Genomic DNA, 11,764 nt, shown 5'->3' on the forward strand with positions numbered 1-11,764 from the left:
GTGTTTAAGAAATAAATTCATTTAGTTACAGATTATATGTAACACCCCTTACCCGAATTATCAAACTCTGACTGATGTTTTTGACGTGGTTGCATCTGTAACTTTCAACAGATAAATAAATTCATTTAGTTACAGATTATATGTAACACCCCTTACCCGAATTATCAAACTCTGACTGACGTTTTTGACGTGGTTGCATCTGTAACTTTCAACAGATATCTATTTCCCTTTCCTTGGAAAGTGTCCAACAATATCATTTTATATCAATGTGATAACTTCAACAATCGAAACGATTTCAACCCATAATAATATTTTCCCCAATTAGAGCTGACTTGATAGATATATTTCTATACCAAGTCTTCTAGAATCCGAATTTTTTTTTTCATTCTGGCTGTTCTTCTATTTACCCAAAAACACACAAAATTTATTCCTGGTCCTGAGAATAGACTCAAATGCATAACAACCAGTTGCCTACGGATTATCCTTCATCCTTTATCGCAGCAGAGCCATCTCTTGCAATCTATGAACCTGAACCATCTTATCTAATACCTTCGAACGAAGATCTTGAAAACCCAAAATATATAATTTAAACCCATTGTGGTGACCCAAAATGTACTGATTCCATCACTGATTATAACTCAATTAACTTTTCAATGAATAACCCACTTTGATTAGAACAACTGAGTCGATTTTATCTATCATATAATAACATTTCAGAATAATTCATTCTTCTTGTTGTCAAAACAATCTAGATATACCATATATCATAATCCTCTCGGAACACCAACCGAAAATTACCACAAATAGCGTTTAACTCAAACGAATTATAACATTCCATTATTGACTTGTTGACATAATTCAGAATTACCTGAGAAGTGAAAACCAAAATACAAGTTTGAGTTCAATCTTCCTCCATCTACTCTTTTGCTGATGTCAACCCTTGTCACGAGAACTAGAAAGAAATTATATATAATAAAGCTACTTCAATTATTATCATCGAAGCTTGAACTATACCAAGCCACAACCATCGATAGATTAAAACCATAGTGATATAATAGAACCGACGCTCCAACCGTATAGATAGAACAATATCTTAACATCAATAGTGTACTTCAAAATAGATGAAGAAAATCAAAGTAGCCCCAATAACAACCAAAGAAGTAATACAACTTCTATAATCGATATCCATATCACCGAGCTTCCATAATCGAACCAAGATTTATAACAAGAATAAATATAATTACCTCCGCCAATGAATAACTTCTATAGATGAACCATGTTCAATAAATAAGATTAGACCATAAGAATGATAAGAAAACCGAGATAATAAAATCCAAGATGTGAAGCTATACTGAATTTCCGAGAAGAAAAACCACATTGAATGATAAAGAAATCGATGATATCCCAGAGAAAACCCAAAAGAAGAATATCCCTCGTACGCACTAGAAATAGATGTGATAAAGACGATATAAATTCCATATATGTAATTTGGAGCTTCAACCAAGATAAATAGAAAATAGTTTCATATGAGTCTTATCATCAAATCTTCTATCGAACATAATAGATTAGAAAACCAAAGAAAGATAGAGCAATATCGATCATGAATTAACCAGACTAACAATACTTCCATTCAACTTTATGATTAACCAAATTTCTATATGATAAGATTCATATCTGAAAATAAGTAATTGCATATACCTCTGAGGATAAAAGAACATATAGAATACCCAGAAGAGATCGTTGTAAGATACCCGACTATAACAACTGCATTCAGATATGTTTGCAATTTTCAACACTATCCCACTGATTACTAAAGTCATCAATAATATTCTATTATCCCAATCACTAAAGAAATCAATTCAAAAGAAATTCTGATTAACCTGCTCTTTAAATTTTATACCTGAATAAGTCGATTACTCGTGAATAACTTTTTCCTTAAGAATGACATTGCGTATCCTGAATAATCTTTAGAAAAAAAAAAATATGATATCTTTTCTAGAACTCTCTTTACTTGCTATCCCATCTTCAACTCTGACTGCATTATTATTCCTTCAATTATTGAACTTTTCAATTTCACACTTGTAAACTTAATGAATATAATTCTTGTAAATTCCATTGTACAGTTGAGGGGGTGAAGGTCGTAAAGCCTCAAAATTTGACTATCTTATATTCACACGCATAATATAACATTTATCATTAGCATAATCATTATAATCATTCGACATTTTCAACTATAAAACAAAAACAAACATATCAGCATCCAAATCCCGACTCAATTCGACTCAATGATGGCATGTACCTTTAGACTCAATTTCGAGCTCGATTTAGTCCGAGAATCGGCTAAACCTGATAGCTCTGATACCACTAAATGTAACACCCCTTACCCGAGACCGTTTTTGGAGTCGAGTACGAGGCATTACTTAGCTTATCTTACTAATTCGAAGCATAAAAACTTGTTTTGAAAATTAATTTCACTATTTACAAGAATCTGTCTAATCGCAGCAGCTAGCTTACTAAATTAATTATAAATCGAGTTACGGACTCGAAATTTAATTTCGAAAATATCCCTGAAACTAGACTCATATATCTTCCTACTATAAAATTTTCAGAATTTTTGGTTCAGCCAATTAGTACAGTTTATTAGTTAAAGTCTCCCCTATTTTACCACTTGACTGTCCTGCCCTCTTGCCACTAAAAATAAATTTTCTCACTATAGGATTTTCATATGAAGTTATTACTCGTTTCTACAGAAAATATACTCAATAAGGAATCTATAGATATAAACTACAACTCATAACCATTTTTGTGCAATTTATAATGATTTTCTAAACTTAGAACAGAGGACTCCAAAAACAGTTCTAACCCTGTCTCACTAAAGTTCTCATATCTCAAAATATAAAATTTCTTTTGTTAAACCGTTATTTTTCCATGAAAATAGACTCAACAAGCTTTAATTCCATATATCATTCACCCTCTAATTAATTTTATACTATCCTAGGTGATTTTTCAAAGTCACATCATGTAGCTGCTTGAAATCTGCTTTTTACAAATTTTTACTCTTTCATGATTTCCATGCATGATTTATCATCTAAACATACATATTACCAAACATATTCATACTTAACCATTTTAAAAGCCAAACATTATCACATACTCACACATCTTCCTTTAGCAATATCATAGATACAAACATTCAAATTGACTAATCCCTATACATCACTTAGGTATAAACATTACTTAGGTACATGCCACGTTATCAAAAGAAAAATACATCGCTAAATTTCTCTGAGGTCAGGATTACTTTGGATGCTGGACCGAACACTGTTTTCTACTAACCTGCGCACGGAAACAACCATACGCTGAGTATGGGAATACTCAGTGGTATTACCATAATTCAAATTAATAACTTTAATCGATAATTTATATACATTTAATTTATGTCTACAATTATTCGTTAATTGCCTCATACTTTAAATCAACTTGATCATTAATAACAATAAGCAATATTTCAATCTTATATTTAATTGTATTCATACCTTGTTTCACTATCTAAATTTTATTGGATTTTTCAACATCTCATTCTAATAACTCATTCCAATCCATACAAACTCAATCATTTCATCAACTCATTCATTATCATTTCTATTTATATTCAATTTAACACTTATAATCTTTTAACACTCAATTTACACATTAAATCCATAAATAAAATTCAATAACTTGTATTCAATTAAATTCACATATTATTTCACTATTTCAAATCATTTTATTTTCACTTGTCATTTTACATCATTTCATATTACCAAAAATTATTTCATAAAATTTATCATTATTTGTTTCTTGAACCATAATTCTCACATTCCATTTTCACATCTCAATTCAATGTCTTATTTCAAATCAATTTACTTCAATTCAAATTGCTTTTAATTTCCAATCCATATACCTTCAAATATTCACATAATTCATAATTCAATATCATTTCTTACTTCAATTCTTTTATTTTCCCCTATTAACATGACTCGGACTTTGGCGGATACACGGATCCAACCAAACACACCAAGACGGCACCCAAAGGCCTCATCGGATAGTTCGAAGCAATAGTTGACACCCAAGGTCTCATCGGCAAAGCCGAAGTAAGTTGGTACCCAGTACCTCATCGAATCTATCCGAAGTAACAGTATGACACCCAGTGTCTCATCGACTCAAGGTCGAAGTATCCCTGAACACTTCCAATCCTATGGCATGCCAACTATATCCGACTCAGCCCGACTAGTTAATAGGGTTTCCGAATCACATTTCAATTCAATCACTTTCTCATACTTTCAATTCAAATCATTATACAATTTAATCACCATTTGATTCAATATATTTTTCTATTTCAAATTCACTTCCCACTTTCAAATCAATATACAATTCAAAGACCAATACATATTTCACAAATCATACCTCGATTCGAATCAAACCACTTTTCAGGTCAATACTCAATTCACATATTCACACTTATTCATAATTTAATTCACTTTTATTCAATTCATATTTTAATTCATTCAATTAAATATCGATATTCTCCTTATTTTTATTTACTAAACATATTATTCAAAATTCAACAATTACTATCAATAAATTCAATATCAATATGTATATATATATATATATATATTTCATTCGATTCAATCATGATACTCACCTCAATTTTCTTATCATGTATATTAATTTAAATTTTAACAATTAATAATTAAATTGAATTATGGTAATACTAACCGTAAATTTTCTCGAGTCACTCCTTGATCACCTTCCCCTTTCCTTTCTCGGCAATGACTCTTGCACGACATTAGCTACGTAATTAAACAATTAAAATTATTAATACACAATTTCATCAAAACATTTCCATTTATACCTAAGCTTTACCTAAATTCTAATTTAATCCCTTATCAATACTAATTTTATTTTCCCAATCTAACTTCATATTCTCTCTTAATTCTTACTAAAACTCATTTTAACTCTTCATTTTCACCATAAATCCCTAATTTCGGGATTCTTTCAATTTAGTCCCTACTATTCAAAACTTACACTTTATTTTACAATTAAATCATTTACTAACTTCTAACTTGAAATTCAATCAATTTAACCCCTAATTCTTTCATTTATTCAACATAATCAATGTCTAGAAATATAACATCTTCCCAAATTTCAACATAAACCATGAAATATTTTGTTCTAGAACTCCAAAACTCAAAATTATAAGAAAATAACTTAATTTGACTTACCAATTGAGCTTGAAACCTTGAAACCCCAAATTTTCTTTCTTTCCTTCCCTTTTTCTTTTTCTTTCCTTTCTCCCCTGTTTTCGTTTGCCTGTTCTGTTTCCATTTCTCTTTTTCTATCTTTTATTTCTTTTATTAAATTAGTTTAATATAATAACAATAAAATAATAATATAATATTTCTTACTTAAATAATAAGTAAATATGTAATCATTACTAATATGTATGTATTTCATTCTTCCACATGTCATCATATACACCATGCATTTGTCAACAATTTTATTTATTTGAAATATAATAATATAATATAATTAATATAATTTACAATATAATAAATAATAATATACTTCAAAAAAATCTTAGATTTTATCATGCATATGCCGCCTCATTTATGGGACTTGGCATATTTACCTATTTAGTCCTTTTAACTTTTCTTTAATCTATAATTAAACTTTTACCTTTGTTGCAATTTAGTCCTTTTAATCAATTAACCATCGAACATTAAAATACTTAACGAAACTTTAATACTACCCTAATGACACTCCGTAAATATTTATAAAAATATTTACAACTCAGTTTATAGTATTGAGGTCTCGATACCTCGTTTTTGACCCAATTTGCCTAATAATTTCTTTTAAATCACAAAATTCACTAATTTAAAAATATTTCTAAAATCACACTGAACTTATAATTATTAATTAATAAATTTTTCTAACGTTTTCATCAGATTTAGTGATCTCAAATCACTATTCTGACACTACTGAAAATTGGGCTGTTACATTATATGTTGTTCTTTGAATCTGATCAATGAAGTTAATACAAACCATGCTAAGCAGTGGAATAAATTTAGCTAGCCTTGTGCAGACCCTTTAACCTTCTTTTTCTTTTTTACTTTGTTGTTTAATATAGTTTATAGGATTAATGGTTTTGGGTGTGATGCAGTTTTTGCACTTGCAAAGCTTATGAATGTCAGTGAAGATGAGGGTCAACTTTCTACTATAACTAGGTATGGCCTTTTTTACTTATAGAGATGCAAGAATTTTAGTTGTAATTCAATTGATGATTTATTGATTTTTAAAAAATATTTTGTAGGCAAGGTTCAGGTAGTACTTGTCAGAGTTTGTTTGGTGGATTCGTTAAGTGGATTATGGGAAAACTATTTAAGGTTGTTTAAAGTTGTACTGACTCATGCCTACCATTGCCATTTTGAAATGTAATTAGGAAGTTGTTCCAAAACGCACAATACAAATGGAAGAAGCCATACAAGTTTCTCATATGTATTATTTATTTTAGTTTTGATTCTAAATTTTTATTTTTACTTTAATATTTACGACAACTTGAGTTCTAACTTTTGGATTTTAATTGTGTAATTAATTTATTATTTTAAATTCTAAAACTAAATTTATTAATTTTTATATTTAGTTTTAAAGTTAAAATTTTCATAGAAAATTTAATTTAAATAATATTTTTATTTATCCTTAAAAGTATATTTAAAGTTCAAATTTAGAAAATAAAACATAATATAATATTTATCATAAAAATAAATATAATTAGATTAAAATAATTTTTTTAAAGGTTATGTTTTTAGCGGCGTTTTTGTGAGAAGCGCCGCTAAAGGTTCAATCTATAGCTGCATTTGTGACAAAAAAGCGCCGCTAAAGGTCTAGTTCTTTAGCAGCGTTTTTTATAAAAACATTCTTCTACGCTTAGCGGCTTATCATTTAGCGGTGTTTTTACTATTACTTTTTACTTTTATCGGCGCTAAAAAGCGCCGCTAAAGGCCTAAAAAAGAGCCGCTAAAAGTCTATTTTGGTGTAGTGTATTAATGAGTCTATTTTCAATAGAAACAAATGGAAATATCATCCAAATTTTTTACTAAGGGATAATTAATTTTTAGCCAAGAAAGGTCGAAGCTGTCAGACAATAGAACATGGGTAAGTTTGAAGATTTTACTGTACTTATTGGCTGAACCAAAAATTCTGAAAATTTTATGGTAGAAAGGTATTTGAGTCTAGTTTCAAAGACATAAAGCGGATCTTAATTTGGAATTCTGTAGCTCAAGATATAAATAATTTAGTAACTGTGACTCAAGTAGACAGCTTTGAAGGAACATATAAGTAAATAGTGAAAACATATATGAATATTTAGCTAGCACGGATTACATTAAAAATGGACCACGCGACCAAGGCTAATTTGGGCCAAGTGGGCCACACGGGCGTGTGGGCCCACATGGGCAGACCATATGGGCGTGTGGGCCCATTTTTATTGAATTGATTGCTAAGGTTGCACGGGTCACCCAAGTCGATTGTGAACCTACTGTAGGGTCGGTAAGCATCACTTAGACCCTTAATTATACGAACTGACTGTTTGATTTATATATGTGTTGAGCATAATGATAGTATGCTTGTATATTGAACTGGTTATATGTACTGATGTCATGAGATAGCATGTTATGACTTGTATGTTCCATTGCATGGGGTTGGGTTGATTATATTTGGAGGAAGTGTATTGAAATGCTCTTAAGCCTAACATACTGGCAGCTCAGCTGTAAATTGCTGTTTTTTGCCGCATTTGGTACTACCTGGACTATAGGGATGGGTGGGTTGATTTGATCCCCACATGGAGTGTTGGATTGGACGGAGATGGTGTGTAGAGGCTGGTTAGGTAGGACTTTGTTACTGAATACTGCATGAATGCAACTGATACTATGATAGGCTAAGGCCCTACTGCATATTTGATAATGTACTGAGATGGGTTAAGGCCAAAACTGTTATTGATACTGAAAAAGGGCTTGGCCCAGGACTGATTAAACTGTGCACTGTGATTTGCTATTGTTTATTTTTTGTGGGATTACACATTGAGTTTTTCGTAAGCTCACCCTTTTTTTTAAATGTGCACAGGTAATCCCCAGATATAGACAGATCGGTGCTACAGAGGACCCAGCAGTGACCACGATTTTGGACTATCATGGTTTTTAACCCATATTTACGATAATTAGTTTTATTTCTATTCTGTTTTTACTGGCTCAATTTTTGGGTTGTAATTGGACTTTCGAACTTTGGTTTTGGGTTTTAATTATCTTTACCTTATGGATTACAACTACTAGTAGTAGGAAACCTCGATTTTAAAAAGAAACAAATGTTTTTCCTAAACGTACGATTGTTTAATATGTTTTAAAAGCTTCTGAAAATAAATAACGTTTTAAAAATATCGATTAAATGAGCTACACAATTTTGGAACTAATAAGATATTAAGATAAGGAATTCAATGGAAATGGTTTTAATGCGATGACACAGTTTTCAAACACCCTATCATGTGACATCGCTAGATCCGCCATAACGTCTGGGCCGGGTTTGAGGTGTTACACACACGGCCTAGCACACGGGCGTGTAACTTGGCCGTATGACCTAAGTCAGTATGCTCACACGGGCACAGACATGGGCTGAAACACGGTCGTGTGTCCCTATACCCACACGGCTTGAGACACGGGCTTGCCTTCAAATCGTGTAAGTCACACGGCATGGCCACATGGCCGTGTGACCTCTGCAGTGTTGGAAACTTTAAATATTTTCGAAAAATTTTCTAAGTTTTCGACTTAGCCCTTATGTGTTTCTAATGTGTAAATTTGGGCCTCGATGGCTCGTTTAAGGAACAATATGTATGATTTTGATTGGTTTCAAATATGAATGCTAGAGGAAATAAAATGTCTGATAATTAATTTGTAAACTCCGGTAATTCTCTATAACCCTATTTCGGTGATGAATTCGGGTTAGGGGCGTTACAGATAATGTGATGTGTCTTCGACCAAGTTCCAACCTTTACGAGCTTCCGAGTACTATAAAACAAAGGAAAATAAAACAAAGTATGCATTTAATGTTTAGTAAGTTCGTACAATTGGAAATTTAACTTACCATTCATTTCTATTAAAGTAAACATACAAAATGCATCCAAGAAATTTGGCTAATAGCCTAAACATCCAGCTTCATCAAAACATGTTAGTCATTGTAATTCACACAATTGTCAAGAAACATGAATGAGCTCATCATGTAATAATTTTCATATACATATACTTTTCTTATCATATTTCCATATAACATGTACATTTCTATGAAAAATCATTTCAAGTTCATTTTAGCGATGTCAGAACTTTGCCCGTTGAATTTATTTGAAATATCGGTGGACACACATATAGTACACTTAAAGTGTACAAAACTGTAATCCATCAATTCATATTCAAGGGTACTCTTTAAAGCACATAATCAAGAAGCACTTTCTCGAGCCATATAACAAGAAGCTCATGTGAGCCATGTAACAGGAAGCTTATCCGAGTTATAACAGGAAACTCATAAGAGTTTAAAACAGAAAGCTCATTGAGCTTAACAGGTAATTCCGAAGTGTTATTATCAGGGAGCTCCGAATAGCCATATAACAGGAAGTTCAAGCGAGCCATATTAGGAAGCTCATAAAGAGCCTATATCGTGACGTTCAAAAAGAGCTACGATATGTCCGCATTATATGTAGGATCCATATCGATCATATAATAGGACGTTCACAAAGAGCTGCGGTAGGTCCGCAACATATGCAGGATCAATACCGATCGGGATGCTCGCAGGAACCATGTACAGGAAGCTCGAGAGGGCTTATAACAAGATCCTCTTTCGAGCTATGGTGTGTCCGCAACATATGCAGGATCACAACCAATATAGGAAATACTATCTCTATTGAGTTTCATTTATCCAAACGAGACTTATTACTTATCGGACATTGTCGAACATGTGATCCATTTCATACATAAGATAAGACATTTATATAATTCACACATATAAAACTTTCAATTCAAACATATTAATATACGTGATTTAGTTACATGAACTTACCTCGTCATTTGCTTGTATAAAGAAATCTACTAATCCAATACTTTTTCTTTTTCTTGATCTAACTCTTTATTTAATCTTTTTGGATCTATATAAATGAATTTAATATCAATTTAACACATTTCATATTCAATTCAATCCATTTTACATCTTACGCAAAAGTACCATTTTGCCCCTATACTTTTAATTAAGTCCAATTTCGTCCCTAGGCCCAGGAAATGAAATTCATGCAAATTAATTCTTATTTCAAGCCTAGCCAAATTTTCCATATAACATTTACAGCCCATGTAATTCATAAAAATTTAGAATTTTTCCATGAATTTTACATCTTTACAATTTAGTCCCTAAATCACAATTTCATCAAAATTCTCTTTACAAAAGTTGTTTATCTATCAACAACCTTTCATTTTCTCTATAAATTTCAAAATTTCAGCATACTCATCCATGGTAAAATTTTAAAACTTTGATAACTTTGCAAATTGATCCCAAAATAGATAGATTAAGTTATTACAATCTAAAAATGTAAAAATTATTAAAAAGCGGGACAAGATTGCTTACCTAATTAAGCTTGCTTGATGTCTTTTCTCTTAGCTAGGGTTTCCTTAAAAGTAAATTGGGGAAGATGAGGAAATAAGATGATATTGGATTTCTATCATCTTTAATTATTTCAATTTCCAATTTAGTCATTTTTCTTTTCTTGAATTTCCATGGATGAGTCATTATAATTATCTATTAACTCCATTTAATGGTCTAATTGCCATATAAGGACCTCAAGTTTTGAATTTCATAGCTATTTAATACCTATAGCTACTAGAACAAACTTTTGCATTTTATGCAATTTGGTCCTTTTTATAATTAAACATGTAATCGGTAAAATTTTTATACCAAAATTTTCATATGTCTTTCCTATCATAATGCAGACCATGCAATAATATTAAAATAAAATTTATTTCTGACTCGGATTTATGGTCCCGAAACTATTGTTTCGATTTCACTAAAAATGAGTTATTACACAAATTTTGAAAATAATTGAGGACTACTACTTCAGTTATTTCAGTTTGGATCACACCACTCCACCAGCTTCAGGTTCAAGCCATTGGTATATATATATATTGGAATTTTGTTTGACATGTACTTAGGTTTATTAGTAAAAAACAATGTGAATTATGAGTGAATGGTAATGTTTTGTGCTATAAGTTTCCTCGGTTATAATGAAAATAATAATACATGTTCAATATGTACTAAATTAAAATAAAAAATTGTTTAACTTACGGGTAAAAGGAATTGAAATAGATAAATACATCATATTAAGGAATACTAAATGCACTTCAATTGTTTATCACGACATTGTTATTTTCCTATAGCTCGTCAAAAAGTTATAAAATTAGTAAAGAGAAATTTCAATATTAAAATATATTTATTAAAATTAAATATCAAGTTGACTTGTGACACTAGTGCAATTACATATATTTAGAAATTGTTATCATACACATATGTGTGTGGACACTATAGATTTAGAACACGATGTGAGTTTAAAAATAACATATAATGAACAATGAAACGTATGGTTTAAAACTAAAAAACATAAGAACACATGAAATAAGTATGATATTAAAATAAAAAATAA

The 11,764-nt window shown here is 30.7% G+C and overlaps 1 long non-coding RNA gene across 1 annotated transcript; it reads right to left on the reverse strand.

Annotated features, from left to right (window-relative positions):
- Positions 1 to 4,756: 4,756 nt before the first annotated feature.
- Positions 4,757 to 5,432, reverse strand: LOC128041184 (uncharacterized). Its single transcript, XR_008195848.1, has 2 exons — positions 5,268 to 5,432; positions 4,757 to 4,835 (listed from the first exon to the last, which is right to left on the reverse strand). It is a non-coding gene; the product is annotated as an uncharacterized LOC128041184 (long non-coding RNA).
- Between the last annotated feature and the right edge of the window lie 6,332 nt (positions 5,433 to 11,764).

The sequence above is a fragment of the Gossypium raimondii genome, chromosome 5 (genome assembly GCF_025698545.1).
Source record: "Gossypium raimondii isolate GPD5lz chromosome 5, ASM2569854v1, whole genome shotgun sequence".
NCBI lineage: Eukaryota > Viridiplantae > Streptophyta > Magnoliopsida > Malvales > Malvaceae > Gossypium > Gossypium raimondii.